The following is a 14,678-nucleotide window of genomic DNA, read 5'->3' as shown; positions in this document are numbered from 1 at the left end:
TGAGCAGGACACATGGGCTGTGCAGTCAGAGCAGGCAATGTCTGGGGACCACAGAAGCCTGGAGAGCAAGTGGTTACAGGGATCCTTGGGGGTGGGTGGGGCTCATAAAGGGAAGCTGCAGGCAGGTTTCCACTGAAGAGGTGGCTGGAGGACTGGGAAGGGGATTACTCTGAGTCATAACTACCAATTGAGAGTCAGAGGCCAGGGGGACCTTCATGGGATCACCCACAAACATAAAATATGCATATACACACATTCACACAAAACCCACCACTACATATAATGTAAGAAAAGAGGTTTTATTACAGATATGCTGGAATTTATACATTCAAGTAGAGTTGACCCTTGACCAATGTGGGGGTTAGGGATGCGCACCCTCTGCACAATTGAAAATCCACGTGTAAATCGACCCATGCAGTTCAAACCCATATTGTTCCAGGGTCAACTGTACCGTGTACTTCAAAACAGTCACCTTGGCCTTTATGTCTGATTCCAGTGATGCTGCTGTTTGCTGAGAACACTTAGAGAACTCCTAGTTTGGAATTTCCTTCAGGAATTTCCTGAGCCATCCAAGAAAATATGACTTTATCGTGATATCTTGGTCAAATTACCATGTCATTCCTAAGACTGTCCCTGATCACTTCTGATTGAAGAAATCCAGTTCCCATTCATGGGGTAGCAGGGCCACCTGAATTACACTACAGGCTTCTAGTGATGCTGCTGTATCCAATCCTTGTTCTCAGCTGCCAAGAAGGGAACCCCCACCAGGACCTGGCTTCAACGACGAGGAGGGAGGGTTGGCAGTGACTCAGAAGCCCAGAGATGGAGAGCTCATGGTTTGGTCCAGTGTGGTGCTTGGTCTCGGAGACTCTGCCCTGCTCTGAGGGGGCTGCACTGCCATGTGGGTTTGGACATGGCAAATGCCAATTCCTGGCAGGGCTGAGATTTCCTCCATAATTTAGGCCATGCAAGCCCACCCCTGGAGCAGGAATAGGGTTGATTCCCCTGCAAATATTTAGCAACTACACAAGAGACATGGGCTAGGCTTGGGGTCTGCACATGGATGCTAGTGATATGGGCATTAGGCACAGAGAGCCATGCAGTGGCCACAATTGCCCTGCTGGTGCTTCATGATCCTCCTTCGGATAGATTGGCCCCCACAGTAAGGCTCCCAATGTGTGGAGATCATTCTGTAAGGACAGAGCAGACTAGAACCTTCTGTCTGCCCCAGATGCCTGCATATTCATGCCCTGGGGTCCCCTTGCCACTTTCTGCCCTGTGGAGGAAGACTTGAGGTGCTGGAGGAAGACTTGGCTATGGTTGAGTGCAGATGTGCTGACATTCCTGGGGTGGCCACAGGCTCAGTGTGGCCCCCATTCCATGTGGATGGGGTCACTGCTGTGTCCACACTGGCTGCCTGTGGCAATCTGAATAGAGACGTCTACAAACATGGCAACTGCGCCTCCTCTTGGAGAGGCTGGACTTTCCTGCCAGAGTGCCAGCAGTGGTACTGCGCTATGGCAGTGCCCACCGTGCTCTGGGGGACCCAGAGACCCTGCATCCTTGGTCCTTGCTCCTGGGCAGCCCCCTGCCTTGTACAACATGCTTGTTTTAAGTCTGTGCCTCCAAACACCTAGTGCAGCTGGGCTGCATGAATAAGTGGTTCTCCCAGAGAGGTTTGGAGAGGAACCTCTCATAAGGATATCTTTTTGGGTTCTGCCTGTTACACTGTTGATGAGCCAAGAGCCTTGGACTTCCTGCCAATATCTGGGCAGTGCCCAGTAGGCTAAGCTCCAGTGGGGCTGCCCAGTCCACTGCAGGCCTGTGTGTCTGTGTCTGTGTAGTTAATGTGTCTGTGCATATGTCTGTGTGTTGGAGTGTGTGTAGTTATGTGTCTCTCTGTGTGCCTGTTTATATTTCTGTGTGTTTCTGCATCTCTGTGTGTGTAGTGTCTGTGGTGTGTGTGTGTCTGTGTATAGTTTACCTGTCTCTGTGTCTGTTTGTATTTCCTTGTGTGTTTATGTGTCGTGTGTGTCCATGTGTGCATCTGTATGTGTGTAGTTTATGTGTCAGTGTCCATATGTGCATCTGTATATGGGTGCGTCTGTGTGTTGTTTATGTGTGTGTGTGTGTGTCTGTGTGTTGTATGAGACAGTGCTTTCCACAAGCATAACCTTGGCCGCAGCCCTAGGCTGGAGGCGGGAAAGGGCATGAGAAAATAAGAGAAACACTGGTCAGGTTTATCAGCTCTAGCAGAGAACTCTTAAAACGCAGAACAGAAAAAAGTAGGCAGAATATTCACTCATTTTGCGTTTTCCCAATTCCTGTTCACAGAGAAAAACCCATTACAAGTATCAATACTTGGCTACCTTCTACAAGTAGAGCTTAACAAGGGCACAGGGAGGGCAGGTAATACCTGGCATTCAGAGACGGCTCTGGCCTCTGGCCAGAGCCTCCTGTCTTCATTTCCTGACTGACTCCTGCAGCTGCTGGGGTGAGGGAGCAGGGGAGGGAGCGGGGACTTGCGGGGGGGGCGGCTGCCTGTCGTGATGTCTGTGGGCGTGGCCAGGCAGGCAGGAGAACTGAGGAGCGGGCTGGGAGCGCCTGACTCCTGGGTCTGCCTCCGTCACCATTCAGAGCTCTCACCTTGGACCGTAAATTCACTCCTGGAGGAAGATCAAGTCTTCAGGTTAGTTGGGAGAGAGGAGGTGAGGAGCTAACCTGTTCGAGGGGGCCGGTGGGGTTTTCATAAGCCTGTGCTGAGCTGTTGCTTTAAGCAGCAAGGAGAGCTCCTCTAAGGGAAAATGCGCGAAGTCTAGACTGAGTAGCTGGTGTGAGAACACAGGCTCACTACCATGTCAAGCATTTCCTGGGTTTAATGGCTCACTGGGAGGCAAGTTCCCAGTACAAAGGGCTCCCGAGCCCGGGTGGGCCATGGGGATAAGGGGGAGGAGAATTTGGAAGTGTTCAGGCAGCAAATGTTCTGCCTGAACGGCTGGGTGGCATCTGCTCCCATTGCTGGCTTAACCCACGTGAGTGCTGGTCAGGCGTTCCTGTGGAATGGAATGTGCCAGGGTGAAAACATTGAATCCCCCTGAGCTGCTTCTCTGCACTCTGCCCACACACAGTGGAATAAATGGATTTAATGTCGCCAGTTCTTTCCAAGGACATGGATATTAAGCACAGGCATCCCTGGGTGTGGATGTGTTTGGGTTTGCACACCCAGGCCTGGGCCAGGATGTCAGGGCAGGTGTCTGGGGCCCCCACCACACTGGCCTGGCTGAGCACTGGTTTAAGGGATGTGACAATTCTACAAGGTGCAGTGATTCTGAGGAAGAGCCAACAGGAGGCTGTGAGCAGGGTAGGCTGTTTCTATAGCCTAAATGCAAGGCAGTCCACTGTAACCTACATCATCTAGCAAATGCCATCCCTGGGGTTTGCTTGTGAGAGGTGGGCATGTCCAGGCCCCTGGTGCAAGGCTTGCCAGGGCTTGGAGGGCCTGGGAGCTTGAATGCATCTGGGGATACCTGCTTGCACTTATTATAATTGCTAATAAGGATTAAATCTCATTAGAAACAACAGAGGTGAAAGCTCTAGGTAAACTGTAAAGGATTGCACAAAAACTGCTTCTTATTGCAAATTCAGCTTACAAACGCTTGAATGCAGTTGTTCAAATCAGGTGTAATGTGGGGGTGATTTAGGAACATAAGTTCTTAAAGTTTTACTGCACTGATGAAAAGCAAATGCTGATACTATTCTTGTTCTTTGAGAAGACATGACACCCTTGGGGTTAGTTGAGGTCTGAGATCATCAAGAATCATGGGGGAGGGGGAGATCCTAGCTGCTGCTGGGGACTCAGCAGCCTAGATGCCTGAGAAAGGTTTTAAGCCTGAGTCCAGGGCATCATGTGTGTTTTGGAAAGATCGCTGTGGTTAAGTGGTAGGGAGCAGTTGGGGGGCTCTAGAAAGCCACTGCTGAGTCCTGCCAGCTGAGAGGTGGCTGCACAGTCAGGTCAGGGGGCACTGCCTAGGTGAGGGGTCTGCAGGGTCAGAGGGAGTCGTCAGAGGCGCTCCTGGTTTGTGATATGTGCACCTGAATGGTCGCAGGGTCCCGGGTGAAGGGCCAGGCCTCAGAACTTCACTGGGGGTGTTTGGGCACCTTGGAGACATTGGGGTAGACAAAACGGCAGCTGGACACAGTGGTCTGGGCTGCAGAGGGGAACTGGGGAGTCACCTGTCCGCGGGTGAGAACCTCACTTGCTGGTTGGATTTTTTTTTTTTTTTTTTTTGCGGTACGCGGGCCTCTCACTGTTGTGGCCTCTCCCGTTGCGGAGCACAGGCTCCGGACGCGCAGGCTCAGCGGCCATGGCTCACGGGCCCAGCCTCTCCGCGGCATGTGGGATCTTCCCGGACTGGGGCACGAACCTGTGTCCCTTGCATCGGCAGGCGGACTCTCAACCACTGCGCCACCAGGGAAGCCCCTGGTTGGATTTTACAGAGGTTTGATTCCGGATTTTGCCGTGGGCTGCGCAGAGGCGTTTGCTTGTTCTTCAGGGAGCTGCGCACCTGCGCAGGTCGCCCATGTGCAGGGCCCCCGAGACCCCCAGCCTACAGGAAACACACTCTGCAGGGGTGGGAGCAGGATCCCGCCCAGCGCAGGTCGCTTTTCAGGTAGCAGGGTCTGATCTCGGAGGGACAGCTGAGATCGGTCCTGAAGAGAGATCTTAGTTCCCTGCCCGGGAATTGAACCTGGGGAGCCTGGATGAAAACCAGGAATCCTAGCCGCTAGACCACCAGGAGCTAGAGGCTAGAAGCAAAGGGGCCCTAGCTCTTTCCCCCGTTTGAAAGCAAGAATGTTTCAAGGAAGCAAAAACTGTAAAAACAGGTACAAAGTTTATTATTAAAGACACAGCACAACGTATGGGAGAGCACACAGAGAAGCAATTTGTTTATTTGAGACAGAGCAGGGCAGAAATACACACCCAGAGAGAAGGGGTATGAGCATCCTCTCTAATGAGGAGGAACGCAGTATAAGTCAGAAACGGGGCAGAAATACACACTGGGAGAAGAGGGCGGGCGTCCGGAATGCGGAGCGCAGTACAGAGGCCATTTAAATCCCTTCTATAGGACAGTCCTTCCAGGTCTTTGTTTACCTTTGGCCAATTATCTTGTTTCTTTTTTCACACCTGACTGGTCCCAGGACCCTTCCCACATGCATGCGCCACTTTTTGCTAAGCTGGATCTCACCCCAGAGGCCTGTGGGTGCATGTCCATACACACTACGGGGTGGCGGCCCCTCCCTTTTTGACCCCCAAGGAGCCTTCCTGCGCATGTGCAGACAGGGAAGTTTTCCTTGACCTCAGGAGTGGTCATCTTATCTCCTTACTTCAGCAGAGCTCAGCTTCTGCCACCAGCTTTGTCCTTGGAGTGTCTGGGTGAGACCAGAGCTTCAGTGTTGCTCCACTTGACAAACCCCAGGTGTCCGGCTCAGGGGCCCATCTATCTCCTACCTCAGATCTACCATCTCCCACAGTGGGAAGAGGAAGAGAGAGAGAGAGAGAGAGAGAGAGAGAGAGAAGAGAGAAGAGAGCCTGCAGCTGGGCTGGCAAAGCCCACTTCCTGGAGCACTGAGTGGAAGGGCAACTCTCCGAGCCTCCAAGCTCAGAGGAAGGCCACTCTTGTCCACTGAAAAAAAAAAGCACAACCTAAAAGTTGAGAATTATACTTTATTCAGTGGACTTTCTGAGGACTCATGCCCCAGAAGAATAGCTCTGAGGGACTGCTTCGAAGAAGTAAGGGGGGAGCCAGGATATATAGGAGTTTTTGCCACAAAACCCAGGTAGTCGGAACATCAAAAGATTCCTGTTAATTAAAAAGAACCAGACATCTCAAATTAAGGAGTTTAGTGCTTTTCTATATATGGGAAGATACTAGAGTCTGGGCTCATTGAAATCATTCCTTTGATATGCACGTCAGCTATCTAGGGCCGGCATCCCGCATGCTTTTCTCCATCCTGAATCTACTCAGGGTGCACAGTCGGAAGTGGCTGCAGAGGCTGATTGCTCGATGGCCACAACATCTTTTGTTTACTGACATGGCAGGCAACATTCGTGGTCCACACTTTAAAATGAGAACATAAAGTGAGGTTTTTAACCAAGGTCGGTCATTGCAAGAGCCATCTGAAGGGATTAAGGATCAGACTTCACAGTCTGTGTCCTGGTCTGGAGTGGGATAAGGGCAAAGGCCCCTGCACTGCCCTTGCAGGGAAATGTCTGTCTCTGTGCACAGGCTGGGCTGAGAGGAGGCTGACTCCCGGCGGCCTCCACGGCCCCAGAGTCTACACCTGCACCTTCCCTGGGCTTCACCACCTAGAAAGAGTGCACCAAATTCAGCGGACCCAGCCACAGTCCCGAGGTTGCCGCCACCTGGACAGTTCTGCACCAAGAAGGAAGCTTTGGTCCTGCAGGGTGTGTCACGTGGAGAGGGACATTCCATGACTGGGGTGTCTTCTCAGGACTTAGACGTTGTCCACGGGAGGAGGGAATTGCCTGTAGAGTGATTTCTTTTTAGTAATAAAGTTTTCGCAGCAGCTCGTATGCTTTTTTTCTGTCTTCTCTTTTCATTATTGCATTATGTCAAATGATTAAAGAACTTGGAGAAAGGTATTCTCCAAATACCTTTACAAAGAAACCATTTTCCATCTGATGTGTATTGCTGCTGCTAATTTATACACTACCGTAAAACCACCACGCTGGCATTGCATTCAGTAATACACTTTATTTAATTGGCATGCCTGTGCAGGAGAGGGCACCGCATTCTCAGGACAGCCAGAACAGCACCACAACACACGCAGTGCACCAAGGAGATGCTTGTTTAGGTGCGGTCTTGCTGGGCTGAAGGCCACTGAGGGCAAGTACCTAGGACTTCTCGCCTTCCACTTCCTGTCCCTCACGTCCCTGCTGCCTCATTTGCACCAAACCTGAGCTCTCCTCTGTAAATGCAAAGAAGTTCCATCATGCCCACAAAGCCCCAGCCAAGTTCTGCTGTCAGAGCCATCGGGAAGGGCTGCAGGTGCCTGGCCCTGGCTGGAGCGTGGGGAGCACGGCTCTATTGATCCCCTTTTCTCAACACCTCCGTTGTTGAGTTTCCCCTCTGGCCCGGAGCAGTGAACAATGGCTGCTGGGCCAGGTTGGGGAGGGCACAGGGGTAGAACCCCCTGTCTTCCCCAGCAGGGCATGACCAGTGTCACCCCCCCATGTGCACTGTCCCCTGGGCACCCTTGCACCCAGTGCTGTCATCTGATGAGCCCCTCTACCACACTCTGGGCACATCCTCTGGAGCAGCAGTGAGGCCGGAGTAGCGTGGCCTGGAGTCGGGTTAGTAAGTATCAGCAGGGAGGGCCCGGGTGAGTGGGGAGCATGTTGTGTCAGTCCTGGGACACCAGCCAGAGCCTCAGGTAATTTTCAGTCTGCTGCCTCTGAGCTGGGACTGGAAGAAGCAAGTGCATGCACTCTTCAAGCGGAGTCTTGATTTCCTTCAGCCCTCTGGTAAGCCCCACTGGTTTTCAGATCAGCTAAGTGGGCTCATCCCTCTAGTGTCAGATCCCAGGGTTGGGGTGCCTAATACATGGCTTGAACCCGTCATTGCCTAGGGAAGATCCCTTAGCCTGTGATATCCCCTTCCTCTTCTGGGTCCCTTGCTAGGTATGTGGGTCCCAACTAGATCGCTTCGCCTCCCCTCCTACCAGACTCTGTGTGCTTGTTTCTTTAGAGCCTTGGCTGTAGATGAGCTGTTCTGCTAGTCTTCAGGTCATTCTCAGCAAGAGTTGCTCTATATGTAGGTATAGTTTTGACGTGTTCATGGGGAGAGGTGAGCTCAGGGTCCTCCTCTCCCACCATCTGATCCTGCCTCCTAACCACTCAGATATTGACAGGTGTTGACAGACAGCTGGGTTGTTTCCAGTTTTGGCCTATTACGGATAGAGCTGCTATGAATATTTGTGTATAGGTTTTTGTGTAAGAGGAAGTTTCATTCATCTAGGATAACTGTCCAGGAGTGCAATTGCTGGGGCATATGATAGTTCTTTTATAAGAAACTGTCAAACTGCTTTCCAGACTGTCTATGACATGTTGCATTCCCACCAGCAGTGTGTGAGGGGTCCAGTCTCTGCCTGCTTACCAGCATTTGGTGGTGTCTCTATTTTTAAATTTTAGGTATGCAGTGATATGTCATCGTAATTTTAATTTGCATTTCTCTAATGGCTAATGATGTTAAACATCTTCTCATGTGCTTGTTTGCCATCTATATATACTCTTCAGTGAAGTGACTCATATCTTTGTCCATTTTCTTTTTTTTTTTTGCGGTACACGGGCCTCTCCCTGTTGTGGCCTCTTCCGTTGCAGAGCACAGGCTCCAGACGCGCAGGCTCAGTGGCCATGGCTCACGGGCTCAGCCGCTCCGCGGCATGTGGGATCTTCCCGGACCGGGGCACGAACCCGTGTCCCCTGCATCGGCAGGCAGACTCTCAACCACTGCGCCACCAGGGAAGCCCTCTGTCCATTTTCTAATTGGGTTGTTTCTTTACTGTTGAGTGTTGAGGGTTCTTTATATATTAGGGATATTAGTCCCTTTCTGAATATGTGATTGGCAAATATTTTCTCCCAGCCTGAAATTTGTCTTTTCATCCTCTTAAGTTTTCACAGAGCAAAATTTTTTAATTCTTATGAATTTCAATTTATCAAAATTTTTTTTGTTTTATGGATTGTGTTTTTGGTGCCAGGTTTAAGGCTCTTTGCCAATCCCCAGATCCTGAAGGTTTTTCCTATGTTTATTTCTTAAGCTTTTATAGTTTTACAATTTACATTTAAGTCTGTGGTCTGTTTTGGATAAACTTTCATATAAGATGTAAGACAGAGCTAAAAGTTCTTCTCTCTCTCTTTTTAGCCTATGGATGTCCAATTGCTCCAGCACCATTTGTTGAAAAGGCTGTATTCCTTGCATTGAATTGTTTTTGCACCTTTGTCAAAATCCATTGAGCTTATTTGTGTGGGGCTCTGTTCTGTTGCATTGATCCTTGTGTGTAAACCTCTGCCCCCACCACACACTCTTAGCTATAGAGTAAATCTGGTGATTGAATAGATTGGTTCCTCCTATTTAAATCTACTTTTTCTAAATTGTTTTAGTTATTCTCAATTATTTGCTTTTCCATATAAATTTTAGAATAATCTTATTTATATCTATAAAAAATCTTTCTGGAATTCTGATAGACATTGCATTAAATTCCAATTTTGGGAACATTGACATCTTCACTATATTGAATCATCCAATCTGTAAGCTTGATTTATCTCTCCATTTATTTAGATCTTCTTTTATTCCTTTCATCAGCATTGTGTAGTTTCCAGCATATGAGTCAGTAAATGTTTTAGTAGATGTATACCTATTTATATTTTTTAGCAACTGTAAATGGTATTATGTTTTTAATTTTGAGGTCGACCTGTTCATTGATAGTATGTAGAAATATTAGATTTTGAAATGTTTGTCTTGTATTCTATAACCTTGCTGAACTCACTTATTAGTTCTATGAGATTTTTGTAGGTTCCTTGGGATTTTTTTTGTGTGTAGAAAATCATACCATCTGCCAACTGAGACAGCTTTATCTCTTCCTTTCTACTCTGTATGCCTTTACTTCCTTTTCTTGTCCTATTAGCCTAGCTAGAATTCCAGTACTATGTTGAGTGGGAGTGGTGGGATTGGACATCCTTGCCTTGTTCCTGATCTTAGCAGGAAATCTTCAAGTTTCTCACCATTAAGTATGATGTTAGCTATAGGTTTTTGGTAGATAATGTTTATCAGGTTGAGGAAGTTACCCTCTATTACTGTTTTTCTTGGAGTTTTTATCATGAAGGTGTGGAATTTTGTCAAATGCTTTTTTCTGCATCAATTAATATGATCATGTGATTTTTCTTCTTTAGCCTGTTAATATGGTAGATAATGCTGATTGATGTTTTTATTAGCTTTATTGAGGTATAACTTACCATACCATACAATTCATCAATTTAAATGGTACAATTCAGTGGTTTTTAGTATATTCACTGAATTGTGTGACCATCACCACAGTCAATTTTAGAACACTTTCACCAACCCAAAATGAACCCTATACACATTAGCAGTCACTCCTCACTTTCCTCCAACAGCGTCCTCCTCCGTCCATCCTAGGCAAACACTAATCTACTCCCTGTCTCTATAGATTTGCCTATTTGGAAGATTTCATATGTAAATGGAATTGGGCAAGATGTGCACTTTTGTGACTACCTTCTTTCACTTAACATAATGTTTTCAAAGTTCATCCATGCTGTAGCATGCATTGGTATACTCTTCCTTTTTTATTGTTAAATAATATTCCATTCCACATTTTATTTATCCTTAGTCAGTGATCAACATTTGGGTTGTTTCAAAAACAATACAAAAAAGTATTCATAATACTTTTAAAAAGAGTATGCATAATACTTTTTGAGTATTAAAAATGCTTTTATGAATATTAATGTACAAGTTTTTTTTATGTACAAGTTTTTGTGTGAACATATGTTTTCATTTCTCTTGAGTATATACCTAGAAGTGGAATTACTGGTTCATGTTTAACATTGGTCAACCTGTGAATATTGAATCAGCCTTGAGTCCCTGGAAAAAAGCCCTACTTGGTCATGGCATATAATTCTTTTCACATATTGTGGAATTTCCTGTGCTAATATTTTGTCACGTTTTTTTGCATCATAGTCATGTAACATACTGGCCTGTAGTTTTTTTTGTACTGTCTCTATCTGATTTTGGTATCAGGTAATACTGGCCTCATAAAATTAATTGGGAAGTGTACCTCATCTTCTGTTATCTGCAAGACATTGGGTAGGATTGGTGTTAATTCTTCTTTCATTGTGGAGTAGAATTTTCAGTGAAGTCATCTTGGCCTGGAAGTTTTTTGGGGGAGAACTTAAAAATTCAAACTCAACTTACTTAATAGTTATAGGATATTCAAATTATTTTGTACTGGGTGAGTTATACTAATTTGTGCTTTTTTAAAGAATAGGTCCTTTTCATTTAGTCAAATTTATGTTTGTAGAGTTGTTCATAGTGTTCAATTATTATCCTTTTGCTGTCTGGTGGTCTGTGGTGTTATTCCCCATTTCATTCCTTGTGTTGGTAATTTCTATTCTCTTTTTTCTTTGTCAGTTGTGCTAGAGGTTTGTCAATTCTATTGACGTTTTGAAGAACTTGTTTTGGTTTAGATTTTTCTGTTGTTTTTCTGTTTTCTATTTTGTTGTTTTTATACCTTTTATTTTCTTATTTTTGTTTGCTTTGGGTTTGTCTTGCTCTTTTTTTTCTAGGATATTGAGAGGGGAGATTAGATTATTGATGAGACTCTTTCTCCTTTCTAATTTGAGCAATTAGTGCTATAAGTTTCCCTCTCATCACTGCCTTAGCTGTGTTCCACAAAGTTTGATATGTTATATTTTCATTTTAATTCAGTTCAATATAATTTTGGTTTACCTTGAGACTTTGTCTTTGACTCCTGGATTATTTAGAAGTGTGTTTTTTAATTTCCAAGTGTGCAAATTTTTGGCCTTTCTGTTATTAATCTCTAATTTGGTTCCATTGTGTCTGTAAAACACACTGTATGTTTCAATTCTTTTGAATTTGTTGAGATTTTTTTAATGGCTCAAGGTGTATCTGGCCTTGATATATGTTCTGTGGGCATTTAGAAAATGTTTTGCTGTTGTTGGGTGGATTATTCAATAGATATCAATTAGATCCCATTTGTTGATGGTGTTGTTCAGTTCTTCTGTATCCTTGCCAATTTTCTGTCTTGTTCTACTGATTGCTGATAGAGAAATGAAATATCCAATGCTATAACTGTACATGTTTGTTTCTCCTTTTAGTTCTGTCAGTTTTCCATCACATATTTTGAAGCTCTGTTGATTGGTGCATACACATTTCATATTTCTATGTTTTCTTGGTAAACTGACCCATTTATTATTATACAATATCTCTGTCTGTCCCTAGTAATTTTCTGTGATATGAAGTTTACTGTATCTTGTACCAATACAGCCACTCATGCTTTTTTTGGATTAATGCTTGAATGATATATCTATTATCCATCTTTTTACTTTTAGCCCACCTATCTTGTTATTTTTGAAGTGAATTTCTTGTAGACTGCACATAATTGAGTTGTGTTTTTTAATCTACTCTGCCAATCTCTGCATTAAGTTTTGGATTCAGACCACTTATATTCAATGTAATTTTGATATGTTAGGGCTGTGGGTTACTTAAATATATTTTATAATCCCACTTTGATTTATAGTATTTTTAAATGTATCTTTTATAGCTTTTCAAAGTGGTTGCTCTACATATTAAATTATGTATACATTACTTGTCACAGTACTGTTGTCATTATTTTATCAGTTTGAGTAAAATCTAGAAATCTTACCTCCTTCTCCATTCTTTTTTTTTTTAAAGCCTGGATAATAATTATAAAATATAATCATCAAGGCTTCCCTGGTGGCACAGTGGTTGGGAGTCCGCCTGCCGATGCAGGGGATGTGGGCTCGTGCCTCGGTCCAGGAGGATCCTGCATGCTGTGGAGCAGCTGGGCCCGTGGGCCATGGCTGCTGGGCCTGCGTGTCCGGAGCCTGTGCTCCACAGCGGGAGGGGCTGCGGCAGTGAGAGGCCTGCGTACCGCCAAAAAAAAAAAAAAATATATATATATATATAATCATGTAAATAGGTGTATTGGGGTGGAGAGGCACATATAAATTTTATGGTTGGGGTACTGTTTTTTATGATTTAAAAAAATTTTATTGGAGTATAGTTGATTTACAGTGTTGCATTAGTTTCAGGTGTACAGAAAAGAGAATCAGTTATACATATACATATATCCACTCTTTCTTAGATTCTTTTCCCATACAGGCCATTACAGAGTATTGAGTAGAGTTCCCTGTGCTCTACCATAGGTCCATATTAGTTACCTATTTTATATATAGTAGTGTGTATATGTCAATCCCAATCTCCCAATTTATCCCTCCTCCCTTTACCCCCTGGTAATCATAAGTTGTTCTTTTTTTAAATCTTTAGTGGAGTAAAATTGCTTTACAAAGTTGTGTTAGTTTCTGCTGTATAACATTGTGAATCAGCTATAGGTATACATATATCCCCATATCCCCTCCTTCTTGGGTCTCTCTCACACCCTCCCGATCCCACCCCTCTAGGTGGTCACAAAGCACCGAGATGATCTCCCTGTGCTACATGGTTGTTTCCCACTAGCTATCTGTTTTACATTTGGTAGTGTATATATGTCCATGCTACTCTCTCACTTCGTCCCAGCTTACCCTTACCCTTCTCTCTCTCCGTGTCAAGTCCATTCTCTATGTCTGTGTCTTTATTCCTGTCCTGGCCCTAGGTTATTCAGAACCATTTTTTTAGATTCCATATATATGTGTTAGCATGTGGTATTTTTTTCTCTTTCTGACTTAATTCACTCTGTATGACAGATTTTAGGTCCATTCACCTCACTACAAATAACTCAGTTTCGTTTTTTTTATGGCTGAGTAATATTTCATTGTATATATGTGCCACATCTTCTTTATCCATTCATCTGTTGATGGACACTTAGGTTGCTTCCGTGTCCTGGCTATTGTAAATAGTGCTGCAATGAACAGTGTGGTACATGTCTCTTTATGAAATATGGTTTTCTCAGGGTATATGCCCAGTAGTGGGATTGCTGGGTCATATGGTAGTTTTTTTCTTTTAGTTTTATAAGGAACCTCCATACTATTCTCCATAGTGGCTGTATCAATTTACATTCCCACCAACAGTGCAACAGGGTTCCCTTTTCTCCACACCCTCTCCAGCATTTATTGTTTGTGATTTTTTGATGATGGCCATCCTGACCAGTGTGAGGTGATACCTCACTGTGGTTTTGATTAGCATTTCTCTAATGATTATTGATGCTAAGCATCCTTTCATGGGTTTGTTGGCAATCTGTTTATCTTCTGCGGAGAAATGTCTATTTAGATCTTCTGACCATTTTTGGATTGGGTTGTTTGTTTTTCTGATATTGAGCTGCATGTGCTGCTTGTATTTTGGAGATTAATCCTTCATCAGTTGCTTCACTTGCAAACATTTTCTCCCATTCTGAGGGATGTCTTTTCATCTCATTTATGGTTTCCTTTGCTGTGCAAAAGCTTTTAAGTTTCATTAGGTCCCATTTGTTTATTTTTATTTCCATTTCTCTAGGAGGTGGTTCAAAAAGGATCTTGCTGTGATTTATGTCAAAGGGTGTTCTTCCTATGTTTTCTTCTAAAAGTTTTATAGTGTCTGGCCTTACATTTAGGTCTTTAATCTATTTTGAGTTTATTTTTGTGAATGGTGTTAGGAAGTGTTCTAATTTCATTCTTTTACATGTAGTTGTCCAGTTTTCCCAGCACCACTTTTGAAGAGGCCTTCTTTATCAAAAATAAGGTGACCATATGGGTGTGGATTTATCTCTGGGCTTTCTGTCTCATTCCATTTATGTATATTTCTGTTTTTGTGCCAGTACCATACTATCTTGATAACTGTACCTTTGCAGTATATTCTGAAGTCAGGGAGCCTGATTCCTCCAACTCTATTTTTCTTTCTCAAGATTGCTTT

General features: G+C 44.6%; 1 protein-coding gene across 1 annotated transcript in view; it reads left to right on the top strand.

The window, feature by feature from the left end:
- The first annotated feature begins 2,666 nt into the window (after positions 1 to 2,666).
- The window catches only part of OCA2 (OCA2 melanosomal transmembrane protein), a 255,523-nt gene continuing 243,511 nt past the window's right edge, over positions 2,667 to 14,678 (top strand). Inside the window, exon 1 of the mRNA XM_082658969.1 lies at positions 2,667 to 2,689. The gene's annotated coding sequence lies outside the window, so the exon portion shown is untranslated. The remainder of the gene's footprint in view (positions 2,690 to 14,678) is intronic.

The sequence above is a fragment of the Grampus griseus genome (genome assembly GCF_964374135.1).
Source record: "Grampus griseus genome assembly, chromosome: 7".
NCBI classification, from domain to species: Eukaryota; Metazoa; Chordata; class Mammalia; order Artiodactyla; family Delphinidae; genus Grampus; species Grampus griseus.
This window is presented reverse-complemented; position numbering and strand designations above follow the sequence as displayed.